This window comes from Leuresthes tenuis, unplaced genomic scaffold (assembly GCF_036924035.1).
Source record: "Leuresthes tenuis unplaced genomic scaffold, fLeuTen1.0.hap1 SCAF_15, whole genome shotgun sequence".
Lineage (NCBI taxonomy): Eukaryota > Metazoa > Chordata > Actinopteri > Atheriniformes > Atherinopsidae > Leuresthes > Leuresthes tenuis.
In genome coordinates this window covers 28,033,483-28,045,940 of record NW_027325369.1, presented here as the reverse complement: position 1 = coordinate 28,045,940, position 12,458 = coordinate 28,033,483, and the positions used below count along the sequence as shown (strand labels likewise).

The window sequence follows — 12,458 nt, the reverse complement described above, 5'->3', positions numbered from 1 at the left end:
AAAAAAAAAGACTGAAGAGGAACTATAACTTCTTTTTTCTGTGAGTTAGGGAAAAGCTAGAATGACCAACAACAGCTAAAATACAAACAAGAGCAGACAACATTCCTAGTTCTTCCAGTCCTCAAGTGACAGCAAAAAGCAACAAAAAGTAAAATGATGAGTAAAATAATGATACATCTAAACATTTACCTGATGAGACACATGTAGAATCCAACCATGCAATAAACAAGCTATACATCTGCCACAAGAAAGAAAACACAAGATAAAGACACGGATATTTGAGGACTTTTTCCCCCAACCACAACTTAGCCACAACTCAGCAACAACAAAGGCAATTACAGCATCTATTTTCCAATTTATTGCTAAAGATTTACAACCTTACAGTGTGTTGAGAGTGATGGTTTTGGTGACATCATACCGTACATGCATTAGAGCTGTGGTAAGAGATATCAAATTGACCACAAATGCGTGCCAGACTTGTATATCAAAGTGATGAAAAACATCTAACAAGTACTATCAAATGTTTCTAACCCCCGTGGGCAAAAGAATAACAAAATACTTGTGATTCCCTGGTCTTTTCCTAGATGCATCTGTTTTAAGGAAGACAGAAAACATTACATTTAGAGAAATTACTTGCTTTTCATTTTAAATGTCAATCAATAAAGACTCTGCTTATAATTTTCCACCAATCAAAATCACTCTGTAATGAAGCTAGATCTCAATCATCTCTATGTGGTAACATTTCAGCATTACATAATGGACACTTAGACTGTCAACTTTTTCACAATCAACTTTTGAGAATTCTCAGAGGTCTTATTGGCTACCACTTCATTGAAAACAAACATATAAGCACAGTTGGTTTTAACAAGGCCATGAGGCACAGTAACCCACCTCATCCATTAAGCGGAAATGCCTCAACTAAAACCACTGGAAAAATAAAAGGGGGGAGATTTTTCCAATCCTCCAGGGATGTCATTAAAAGCCATTTCATTTAGTTTGATTCATTAAAAAAAATGCCATTTCCTGATGTAAGGAACATTCATTATCGTGCAGACCACATGAAGTAGCAGGGGGTTGTTACACTGGTGCTGTTGAGTTTGTTGCTTTAACCAAAACTAACGTAGGAGCTCCAGACAGAAGCCACCCAACCATGTACTTGCAGCTTGAAGCAAATTATTATAAACATGTTAAACTCTCCATAGAAGCCACGAACCACACATGGCACGTTGTTTAATGAAAGTTGAAACTCCAGAAGAAGACAATTTGAGTGATCATGACAACTTTGGAGACAAATATTTAGGATGTGCCCTTTTAAAAAGGGTCCTTCGGCTCCATCTCATGTAGCATCTTTTATTCTTAAGGCTTAGTGCTTGTGGATGTTTTCTTAAGGTAATCCACATGTTGCACAAGGAAAGTCAGTCAGCCAAATGCTGTGTGGGATTCTAGCAATACAGATGTTAATGTTGGCTCAGGGCAGAGGTTGAATCAGGTGGGGAGACTAATAGAGGCACAGGCCTGATGTTGACCCAATTCTGCACTGGGCAACGGGTGCATCTCTGCTCATCAAATAGACTGGATCACTTGGATAACTGTGTTATTAGTATTGGGAATGAGAAGAAAGTCAGCCACGCCACATTCCACAGGCCCCGACATTCCCACATATTAACAGGGCTCGGAATGAAATCCAATACTTGGCATCCGTATCCCTCGAACCCCAAAGCGCTATCCTGCCGTGTCAAATTGCTTTCTTATTTCATCAAGGAGGAACGCGCCAGAGTCACGAGCTCTCACTTTAACTAAAGACGTGTTATTATATGTGGGGAGAAAAGTTGGCATGAATACAACCTCAGAGTTGGTTACCATGACTCTCAGGAGAGAAACGATGCCGGACTTCCCAGAGACTCTGTGTTCTTCCAGCACCTAGAGTCCTGTCTTTAAGAGTGAACAAGCAGTTTCCACCAGTACAGTGAACTTATCCACGTGGGCTTAAGAGGCTACTTTTGAACCATCGAAGCACAAAAAGACAACAGTTACCAGTTTATTCTGTGCTTATACTGAATACAGCCCTCGCTTGTTTGCTTAGCAGTTCTAAATTGATGTGCATTTGTTACCTTGCCACTGTCTGACTTCTCATTCATTGCGCTGCAGACTGAATAGCAACGTGTCTTGCCTGGGTGAGAGGTCAACAGCTGCAGCATCTAGGACAGAGGGCTTCTGGGTAATGTCTGGAATGCTCCTCAGGGACAGTTTTAGCGAGACAGATAGGGACAGCCCTCTGAAGTGACCAGCATTTTTTAAAATAGCCTGCAGTAATGCCACACTGAATTGATTCACTGTAAGGAAGAGATATGCTTACACATCATAAGGCACAGAAAGTGTGTCACTGGCACAAACACAATGGCGCCATTTGACACACACTCAGTGTGGGGACTTCCAGTGAGGGAGAGGAGCAGCAGCCTTCCTCCTGAAGTCTCCAGGAATTTTGTCCTGCAGACACTGTAAGTAGTCTACTGTAAACACAATATGAAGGGGATCCTAAAAGATCAGATTAAAGCAGCTTCACAGTACACATCTCCTCTTCGTGCTAATGAACAGGCCATTAAGGGACCTGTTGGTAGCAGGGCTGGAGTGATAAAAGGCCGGCTGTTGCTTACTAACCATCCTTCGCACTCATTTTAATCCTGACAGAGCAGCTCATGCATCTGTAATGGTCGATAAAATATAAAAAGCCCCACAAAAGCTGACAGCAGCAGAGGGCGCATGTAGAATATGTGTGCATCATTAATGTTCTCCTAACATGTTAAATCTTTTAGAGATGTCACTCTGCTTTCCCCTGAGTGCACGTGAATGTAGGAGGATTTCTAGCAGCCTGAGGAGTAAGCCTCTAATGTGGTGGAAATTGATATTATCTACATTGACAGTTCAAAATCCAAAAACACAAAGAGAACATTCATGGATTGAAATTTAAAGAGTTTTTGATGAACCTTTACACCATCAATTCAAATGTTGAAGGATTAATCTGCTTCTGCTTTTTCATATCGCCATTATCTCTTTCACCATCATTTTAAAAGTCCAGCTTCTGGGAAAATGTCCACAAATGCTGAAGCTTATATTTAGTTTAGATAGTTGTCCATCAATACGTCATCTGACTGGCTGAACTCTAAGTAAGCATTCCTAATCAATTTCACAGGAGGCTATTTGAATGGGTTGTGCAGTAATTCAATTACTGTGTTTTCAACACACACAGGATTTACAATCAAGATGATCTCTGAGCTCTAAGCGTTCTTGTGAAAGAGGACACAAACATTATTTAAATTAAGAAAATAACATGTTGGTCTGAGATACCATCAAGTCCTGTCTTCTCTTGATAAAATTAGATAAATTAGATTGAGCTGGGAGGAGATATGTAACATGTGGCTGCCAGGTTAGTGCTCACAGCACAGAGCTGATGGTGTGATTGATGAACATGAGTGATCAGCTCTGGTATCCGTCCCGAAATTGGCCTGCATCCATTTCACAACATGTTCCATCCTCCTTTAATTTTTTTAAATGCCAAACATATCCCTTGAACTTTACATCAAGTCCTCATCAACACGTGACAGATTTTTCGGTTTGAAACCAATGTGAACATCCCGCCTCTGAGAGTAATTACCCGGAATCCAAATCATTCTTGAAATCCTGCACTGTTTCTGTTTCACTGTTGCAGAGAAAATTACACTCCGTGACTCAGAAATCAAGGAATCTCAGCTAAAAATAATTCAAGACCATCACAGATATGAAAGCCCTGCTCAAACTCTGCACCAGCACACTGGGGATACAGCAAGCAGTGCTGTCAACACGGCTGAATAAAGAGCCCAAACATAAAGAACACACACGTTTCACTACCCAGCTTTAAAGCCACTGTATTTAAAACAAATAAAAAAATTTCAAATCCAATCATAACAACACAAAACATGGAAACAGGAGCCTGTGTTTCCCTGCAGCTACTTTTTTTGCTTTCTACTGAATAATCTGATTTACTGTTTATTTTATCGGCTGCAGTAGTCTGCGTTTCCTGGCGAGATTGAGCAGCAAGATGCAGGGCACGGACAAACAGCGTTGAACATCTGTAGCCTGTGTGTGCACTTTCCCATTGCATGAACAGCACTTCAGTGTTACTACTTTCAATGACCAGTAAGGCTTACGAGAATGTCTCCTACTCACCCACTTCACAGGGGCTGCACAGACAGATGAATTGTCCCGTGTCCCGTCACTAACAATGGAGAAGAGAAAAAAAAAAAAGAGCCACTCCGCAAAGCAAACTTAGAGAAATTTAAATGATTCCTGCATCTTCTAGTCTCATATAATTCTTTGTGCCTTTAGGAGTGTGTGTGTCAAGTCCAGATTCCATGTCTTCGCTTAGTTTGAGAGAAGTTGCTGTGTTTTGTTTGCCTCCCCTCTGAGCTTCTGAGCCGAGCTCTGGATTTCAGCTGACTGAGCTGGGAGCTGAGCTGTTGACATTGTCCCTGCTCCCTCTTCCCCTCCCTCTCTGTTTTTTGATCACTCATCTCCCCTCCCCTCTCTTTCTGGATTCCAGCCCCAGCATCAATGTGGATGTCAGCTAAAAGGAGATAGATTTTCTGTGAATATAAATGCATGTGTGTGTGGTGTGTGAGGCACAGAAAGAGGGCAAGATGTAAGGAAGTGAACCTCTGTGGCCTGTGCTTCCCACCCCGCCTGTAATGCTAACTCCACCCAATCTATTCCCTCACTGAGTGTACAGAAAATAAATGTCATGGATGGAGGGATATCACAAAATCCTGTGTGTCGTCTCATCTTTAACACACATGAAAGCACACACATCCACACAGGCACATACTCACACGGTCACGCCAAATGGGGCATTATCCATTAGTAATTACCCCTGTGACTCAGACAGGAAAAGGATTTTCCTGAGATCCAATCAACGTTCATTGAGAAGAAGGTTGGCTTTGTTGTCAAGTTCACAGCATTAGCTCAGCCAAATGTTATGTGAGGAATTGTGTGCAGGGGGGTTGGGGGGCTCAGCTGGACGACCACGCCACAGACAGGTCAGTGAAGTAGAGTGATAAATAGGGAGGCAAAGATCAACGTCAACCAAGATCAGGCTACATTTGAGATAAGAGATCAAAATGAGAAAAAGCACTGAATGATAACCAATGATTCTCTTGGAAAATGAAAGATTTAAAATGATAATAAAAAAGAATGAATGCAGATTTTTCCAAATTGGTTCACATGTTCAAACATGTTAATTTTCTTCAACACAAAAAAAATAAAAATAAATAAATCACTGAGCCATTAAAAAATTTAAACCTGTGAAGTTGTGAATGTCATTAAATATGAACTTAAGACACATGCGTGTGGGCTGCAGCTGATAAGAGAAGATATGGCCAAAATGTTCTTGAAATTAAACACAGAACTGTAGATTATTTAAAAAATAAAAAAATAAATAAGACTCAAACTGGCCGAGCCACTCTGCACACAGTCTACAGTTCCCATCCTGAGCTTAGACCCAGAGGTAACAGATAATTATAGAATTTCCCTTTGAGATGAATCAAGTATCTTTTCATTTAATTAATTTCATAAATTACAACAAATAAAGCATACAACACGTAGGAAATGTACTGATCATGGTCCCAATTTTCTGCCAGCTAACTAGTTTTTTTTCCCCCAATGGTGTTAGTCTGTTGAGTAACAGGTAAACCAGAAAAAGCCAAACTGTCCCCCTGCCTGAAATATGCCCACATGGTGATATTCATACAGGCCCTCACAGACAATAATTACAGTAAAAGAATATGCAAGTGGCCATGAGACCATTATGGGTCTTATTGAGGGGTGTTGAAAATACCTATGTGACCTTTTCAGTTGGAAGACATGTTGGAAAACACTCAAAAAGGGGCATATTGCCACCTAACGTAGTGGAGTCGGACATACTTTGTTTGATAAGTCGAGTTCACTCCTATGGTCGTGTACTGGGACATTATGGGTGTTAGTCCAGCTAAGCTAACCATCAAATGAATAGTCATAAATATGAACGGTCATTTGACTTAACCATACATGGAAACGTTCAGAGAGATTAAGTCAACCAATTTACTCTACGCATGCACATGTTCACCAACTTTTTCCAATGCTCCTTCCTGGGCTTTAGTGCACCAACTGTGCTCCTTTTCTCATATTTGTTAAAGATCACAGTTTGTTCTTGTTGTGTGAAAATGCAGCTCCAGATCTATGTTTGTGTTTGATCATCTGGTGCCAACACCATCACTCTTACATCAAAGAGCTCGTGGTCAGGGTCAAAAAACCTGTATTGACTTTCTAAGTCTGATAACCAGCATCATCACACCATTTTTGTTTGTTGAACCTGCCTTGTTGTACAGACCCCTGCTCTCTTTATTCAGTGTGTATATGTGAAAGAATATCTACAAGTCAATCAGGACCTTAATACATTATGGACAGATCAACAGTACAACCTAGATCTTTGAAAACAAAAGGTCACTTATCAAATGTGTGTGTATATATATATATATATATATAGTTCAGAGGTCATCTAAGAGTTTTTCCCTCTTTTGTTTTGCTGTTTTGATGCTGGTTTGTTAACATCTGTAGGGCAAGCACCAGATTAAAAGCAACAACAACACATTTTATATTTGTCACATCCTGCACAAGAGCTCTATAACAATACAAGCGCACATTTAATAAAAAAAAAAAAGAAGAAAAAAAATCTGTCACAAAGCTTATAAATCAGAACCCACAACCGTCCTTCCAGCATTTACACTCACACACAAACAAGAGCCATTAATATGCTAAAGAAAGGAGGAAGGAGGAGTCATAATACCATTTGTCATCTTTCTCTGGAGACAGAAGACAGATGAGACCAAGTTGCTGGCGGTAATGCCTGGGTGCATTCCTAAGCAAGCCCCGGGGATGCATCCATTAACCCAGCTCAGAGACACAGCCAGCTTATCTCCATGATGTCCACTTCACTTTTTGCCTTTTTCTCCATCTTTTTTACTTTCTCTCCAGGGTAACGTCTCCCTCACCGAAACACAGGAGGAAACCCAGAGGAACTCCCGAAGAACAGACAAAATTCAAGCTCCATTTGTGCTAAATGCAATTTAGCTACTCCTGTGTCATCCATCATAAGAAATATAAACATATAGGAGGGGATAAGAACCTCCAAATCCGAGACCATGGTCCTCAGCCCGGAAAAGGGTGGAATGCCCTCTCCAGGTCGGGAATGAGATCCTTCCCCAAGTGGAGGAGTTCAACTATCTCAGGGTCTTGTTCATGAGTGAGGGACAAATGGAACGGAGATTAATGGGTAGATCGGTGCGGTGTCAGCAGTGTTGCGGGCTCTGAACCGACCCATCGTTGTGAAGAAGGAGCTGAGCCAGAAGGCGAAGCTCTCGATTTACTGGTCAGTCTACGTTCCCATCCTCACCTATGGTCACGAGTTGTGGGTAGTGACCAAAAGAACGAGATCGCGAATACAAGTGGCCAAAATGGGCTTCCTCCGCAGGGTGTCTGGGCTCTCCCTTAGAGATATGGTGAGAAGCTTAGTCATCCGGGAGGGTGACTCCTGGACGCCTCCCTGGTGAGGTGTTCCGGGCACGTCCCACTGGGAGGAGACCCCGGGGGAGACCCAGGACACGTTGGAGAGACTATGTCTCTCGGCTGGCCTGGGAACACCTTGGGGTCCCCCCGGAAGAGCTGGAGGAAGTGGCCGGGGACAGGGACGTCTGGGTTTCTCTGCTGAAGCTGCTGCCCCCGCAACCCAACCCCCAGAGAGGCAGCAGATAATGGATGGATGGGATAAGAACCCAACCAACCCATGAGCCCATCTGCTCCTCTTTTATTTTTTAAGATTATGTTGGTTTTTATTTGTCTTGTACAACATTCATTTTGCAGAAAAAAAAGAAAATAAGTGGTTAGACAATCATGTGCATCTCCATATTGTCACTTTGTGTGCCAAGGAGGTGACCGCAGACCATGGCTTGGCATTGGTAAACTTGTACTGTCCCCCCATGGTTATTCCTTCAAACAAAAGTGAGGCTGGTGTTTTGTTTTCCTACAGTGAATTGCAAATGTTACAACTGATACCAGCTGTTGTGTGAGAGGTCGAGCGTTTTCTTTTCTGAAAATCTGTATGCCATGAAATGACACATAGCTGTAGATAACCTGCCAGTCACTTGTCAGTCAGTTGTGTGAAGCTTGCTAAACTTCTGTCGAAACCCTCCTGCACACAGAGTGGATGTGGACTTACTGTGCATTACTGATATTCCATAAATTTAGTCAAAGAGGCAGTAAAAGGAGAACTTCACTCTTAGTGATATGTTGGACAAGAAGTCGACATAATATTGGACAAGAAAAAGTGGGTCATCCAAGGTGGTCCCCCTCAAGGGATATAAACCAGGACTTCTTCTTCAGATATCTCATGTACAGGAGCAGTCAAACCTGTCAACATGTAAAGATACAGCTGTGAGGAAGTCTGAAATATCTAAAGATGGTGTTTCCAGGGTTGTCACTGAGGAGAAGTGGCAACAGTTGTCCATTCAATCCAGCAGATGCCAGGGCTAACATGGCAAACAGTCATGTTTTACAACATGTTGTTCCTGAAAGTATTATTTAGGGATTATTTGAACCAGACAGCTCTCATTTAAGTTTGTTTTGTTTAAGGCAGGAATTCCTTGACAGCACTTTGCACACAACCATTTCCTTAACGCCCACACAGAGATAAATTGCCACAGAGAAAAATAACACAGCTTTCACAAAAACTGAACTCTCAAAAATATAAATATGAGGGCACGTTTTTACACATGGTCTAATTATATTCTTGCTATAAATCATGATAGTGGGGAGCACAGTACTACCCCATTTTTCAAAATCCTCTGTATAAAAGTAACCTAATCACAATAAGACAGTAAACCGTAAATCTAATTATAGTCACCATGTCCTCATGGTGACATTCTTTCCAACTCTTTACACCCCCCTGTATAAATTACTACTTACTCTTTCAATAATAAACTTCTGCTTTAACTCTTTTTTTCCTTCCAATCACAAATATGTGACAAGCAATCTGCTCTTAACTTCAACCCCAGGATTATCTGTCAATTGTACAAAGCACTTTTTCTGTGTTTTTCAAAAAGTACCACCATGTGAATGGCTCTTTTGTCTGGGAGGCAGACTGGGCAGGGTCAAAGGTCATTCAACTGCCTGCTCCCACAGTACCTCTTGTGTCTGCCTGGATGTGTGCCAGCTAAGCACTGTCATGTTTGGACAATGGTTCAGCTTTCCACTGACTGACTCATGACAGCTTCATCATGCATGTTAACCAATGATGTAATACCTTGATCCTAAAGCATGAGGGCCATCACTGTTAGACTTTGATTAATTGTGCAATGGTTTCATCTAATATTGCAGCCCTAATAAAAAGGCTATACTAAGCTTTTGGGGTTTTTCCATTTCCATAATATATAGAGCTTTCCCACATAAAAAGAATGCATCTGAACTTTCTGCAACGCCTTGAGGGCAGACGAAGGTTTTAAACACCCGAAAAACAAAAAATGAGCCACCACTTCACACTGTAACATTTCATTTATACACTGGAGTTGCTTCTACTAAACCTTAAGTATAGGAAGCAAAATGGTTTTGGTTTGGCTGTAAGAGCCAAATGTTTTGATGGCTCCCTCTGTAGAATTGCCACCTTAATGTGGTGGAGGGGTATCTCCATGATCATGAAAGTTGTAGTGTCAGGCCGGTAGCCCCTGGTAGGGTCTCCCATTGGTCTCAGGAGAGGAGTCAGACAAACTGCTCAAAAACCCGTGGCTGTGCACCTATATGTTGCCTAGAGGGTTGCCTCACTGCGGCTGTAAGTTGCAGGAGGGAAGGTTCCGACTGTTGTTTGTACGTATGCACCAAACAGCAGCTCAGATTACCCGGCCTTCTTGGAGTTGCTGGGTGGCATCCAGGAGGGGGTGTCACCCATGGATTCCATTGCTCTCCTGGGGAACTTCAATGCCCATGTAGGTAATGGTGGAGTGACCTGGAGCGGCGTGACTGGGAGCAGGCCCCTGTTCACGAGGTCTTTAACTCGCACCTCTGGGAGAATTTTTCTCCCATACCAGGTTGGGGACATTGAATCTGGGTGGACCATGTTCAGGACCTCCATTCCAAGAGTTGTGGCCTTAAGGTTGTTTGCGCCTGTGGTGGCAGTGACCAGAGGACCCGTTGGTGGACGCCAGCGATGAGGGAAGCTGTCAAGCATGTCCTCCATTGAGGAGGCAGAGCCCGATTCCACCTTTTGCAGTTAAGTATAAAGTAAATTTAGCTTGCTGTTTTGTCAACTTTCACTGTCAAAGCACATGTGAAACTGGTAATAAGCCTATTTGTGGAAATGGAAAGACCATTGGATGATAACACTCCTTGTTCCAGGTCTGATTCTTACTTTGACCAACAAAGACCTGCTTTGGTTCTAGATCATGTGCCTGGTCTGGTAAGAAACTACAGAACCAATCACTCTGTAGAAAAATGAACACAATTGGATTACAGCAGCAGTTACTCATTCCAGCCAGGTGAAGTGTGTGTTTACAGAAGTTTTTTTTAACAGCCACTTATAAAAGCAATTTTATTCCAATTTACAGTGACCCCTAAAAGAGACAGGAGCCAAGACTTCCCAAATAAAATCATGTGCCTATAAATGAACATAACATAGGCTCTTTAAATTGAGATGATGCACAGATTCACCATTAAAATTGACACCTTCAGAATTGAGAAATAAGACCTGCAAAGTACAAAGCATCCACATGAAAATCACACTTTCGTTATAATGACTCACTTTTCATGGCTCATTTTTGAGCTATAAAGGAAAGTACAGAGACTGACAGATTAGTGATGGGGGAAAAAAGACTGATGGTAAAACTGAAGCCCCATGCTCTTTTTCCAGATGCTTTCATACAATTTATTATTATACTGGCAACACAGGGACCTCTCTCAATGGGGAGCCTTCTCTAGCTGTACAACTGACATTCTAACATACTATTCTTATCCTGGCATTCAAAGAAAAAGAAAAGATTTTTTTAAAAATGGCAATCTTTTTTTCAAAATCGACCTTTATTGCTGGCCAAAGTCTGAACCCAAGTCCACCTGAGCTTTCCCAGGTGCAATAATGACTCTTCTTAGACTCCATTCAAAGCAACATAAATCAAAGCTATTACATCCCTCCAAAGGCTGAACATGGGTCCATGTATGGTGGAGAAAGTCTGGGAAGTGTGCTGAAAATGTTTAGTTCTATTCCAAACAGTGGGTTTGCCCCTTATTCTTTGTGACACCACACACGGTCATGACTGTCACAGTAACATCTGGGAGTCATCTGTCTGCTAACAGAGGCCCCCTCTAAACAGGTGCGTGTCTGCATTCGTGGCCTTTGGCCCTTTTTCATGACCCTTAAGCTCTAGTTATTGGTGGGGAGCTTTTTGAACCCGGCTACACCAGTGAACACAGACAACAGTCCCTGAACAGCAAAAGTCCCATTACCTTAAACTCAGGGCGCCAGTGATCAGGGTGTATTTGTTGTTCACTGCTGCTGAAATTGCAGGTCAGGGCTCCAAATAAACTAAAACATGCAGCCCAATTTCTAATTACATAATAAAAGGCTGCGTTCAAGGAACTGTGATAAAATCGTCAATAATGTACAGAAATAATTTAAAAAAAAACAGAACACAATAACTATGCATTTGCTGTGACAGCAAAAACAACAACTGGACAAACCTTTGAAGGCAATATGAAAAAACAAAACAAAAAAAAAAGTTGTGCTCTCTCTGAAAAGATTTAATCACAAACCAGAGGAAGTGGATTGCCTAAAAATAGCCCACCAATTTTACTTTCAAACCCTCTAGTCTGGAGTGACCATAATGGGTCCAACAACCCAACTAAAGCCACGGATTACTTCAGCTGAAAATAAATGCAAAATTAAACCTTTTTTTCTAAATGCCTTCCTGTGTCTTGTGTCACTGTGAGTGAGAGTCGGGTGTTGCACTTTACTGCAGTGAATCTTATGAGCTCTCCAGGGATGACAGAATAAAAACAAACACGTCCTGTTTATCTCCACAGCTAGTCAGTACAGTTTGTTCTGATCTGCTGCTCATTCCAGCACAAATACAGTAGTTATTACTCTTTAATGTACTTAAAAAAAAAAAAAAAAAAAAAAAAAAAAAGGATTTCCTTTACAACCATATAGACGACCAAATACCAGTCGACCTTTGACTCAACAGTATCACTCAAACACACGTGCCTCATGTTTTGTCCAGCCACACAATGACTGTCCAGCTGCCTCTTATAGTTGGAAAGGGTCAGACATGCTGTCACACTGATTTACTATTCTACTCCATGAGGTGGCAACATCCTACTCCCCAGCTGAGTAGGAACTCCCTTAAAGTCATCTT

At 41.7% G+C, this 12,458-nt stretch overlaps 1 protein-coding gene across 8 annotated transcripts in view; it reads right to left on the bottom strand.

Annotated features, from left to right (window-relative positions):
- The window catches only part of daam2 (dishevelled associated activator of morphogenesis 2), a 101,602-nt gene that overhangs the window by 73,473 nt on the left and 15,671 nt on the right, over positions 1 to 12,458 (bottom strand). The window contains exon 1 of one of the 8 annotated variants that reach the window (XM_072366030.1): positions 4,204 to 4,495. The exons of the other annotated variants lie outside the window; for them this stretch is intronic. The gene's annotated coding sequence lies outside the window, so the exon portion shown is untranslated. Of the gene's footprint in view, positions 1 to 4,203; positions 4,496 to 12,458 lie in introns of those variants that run through there. 8 annotated transcript variants of the gene reach the window in all.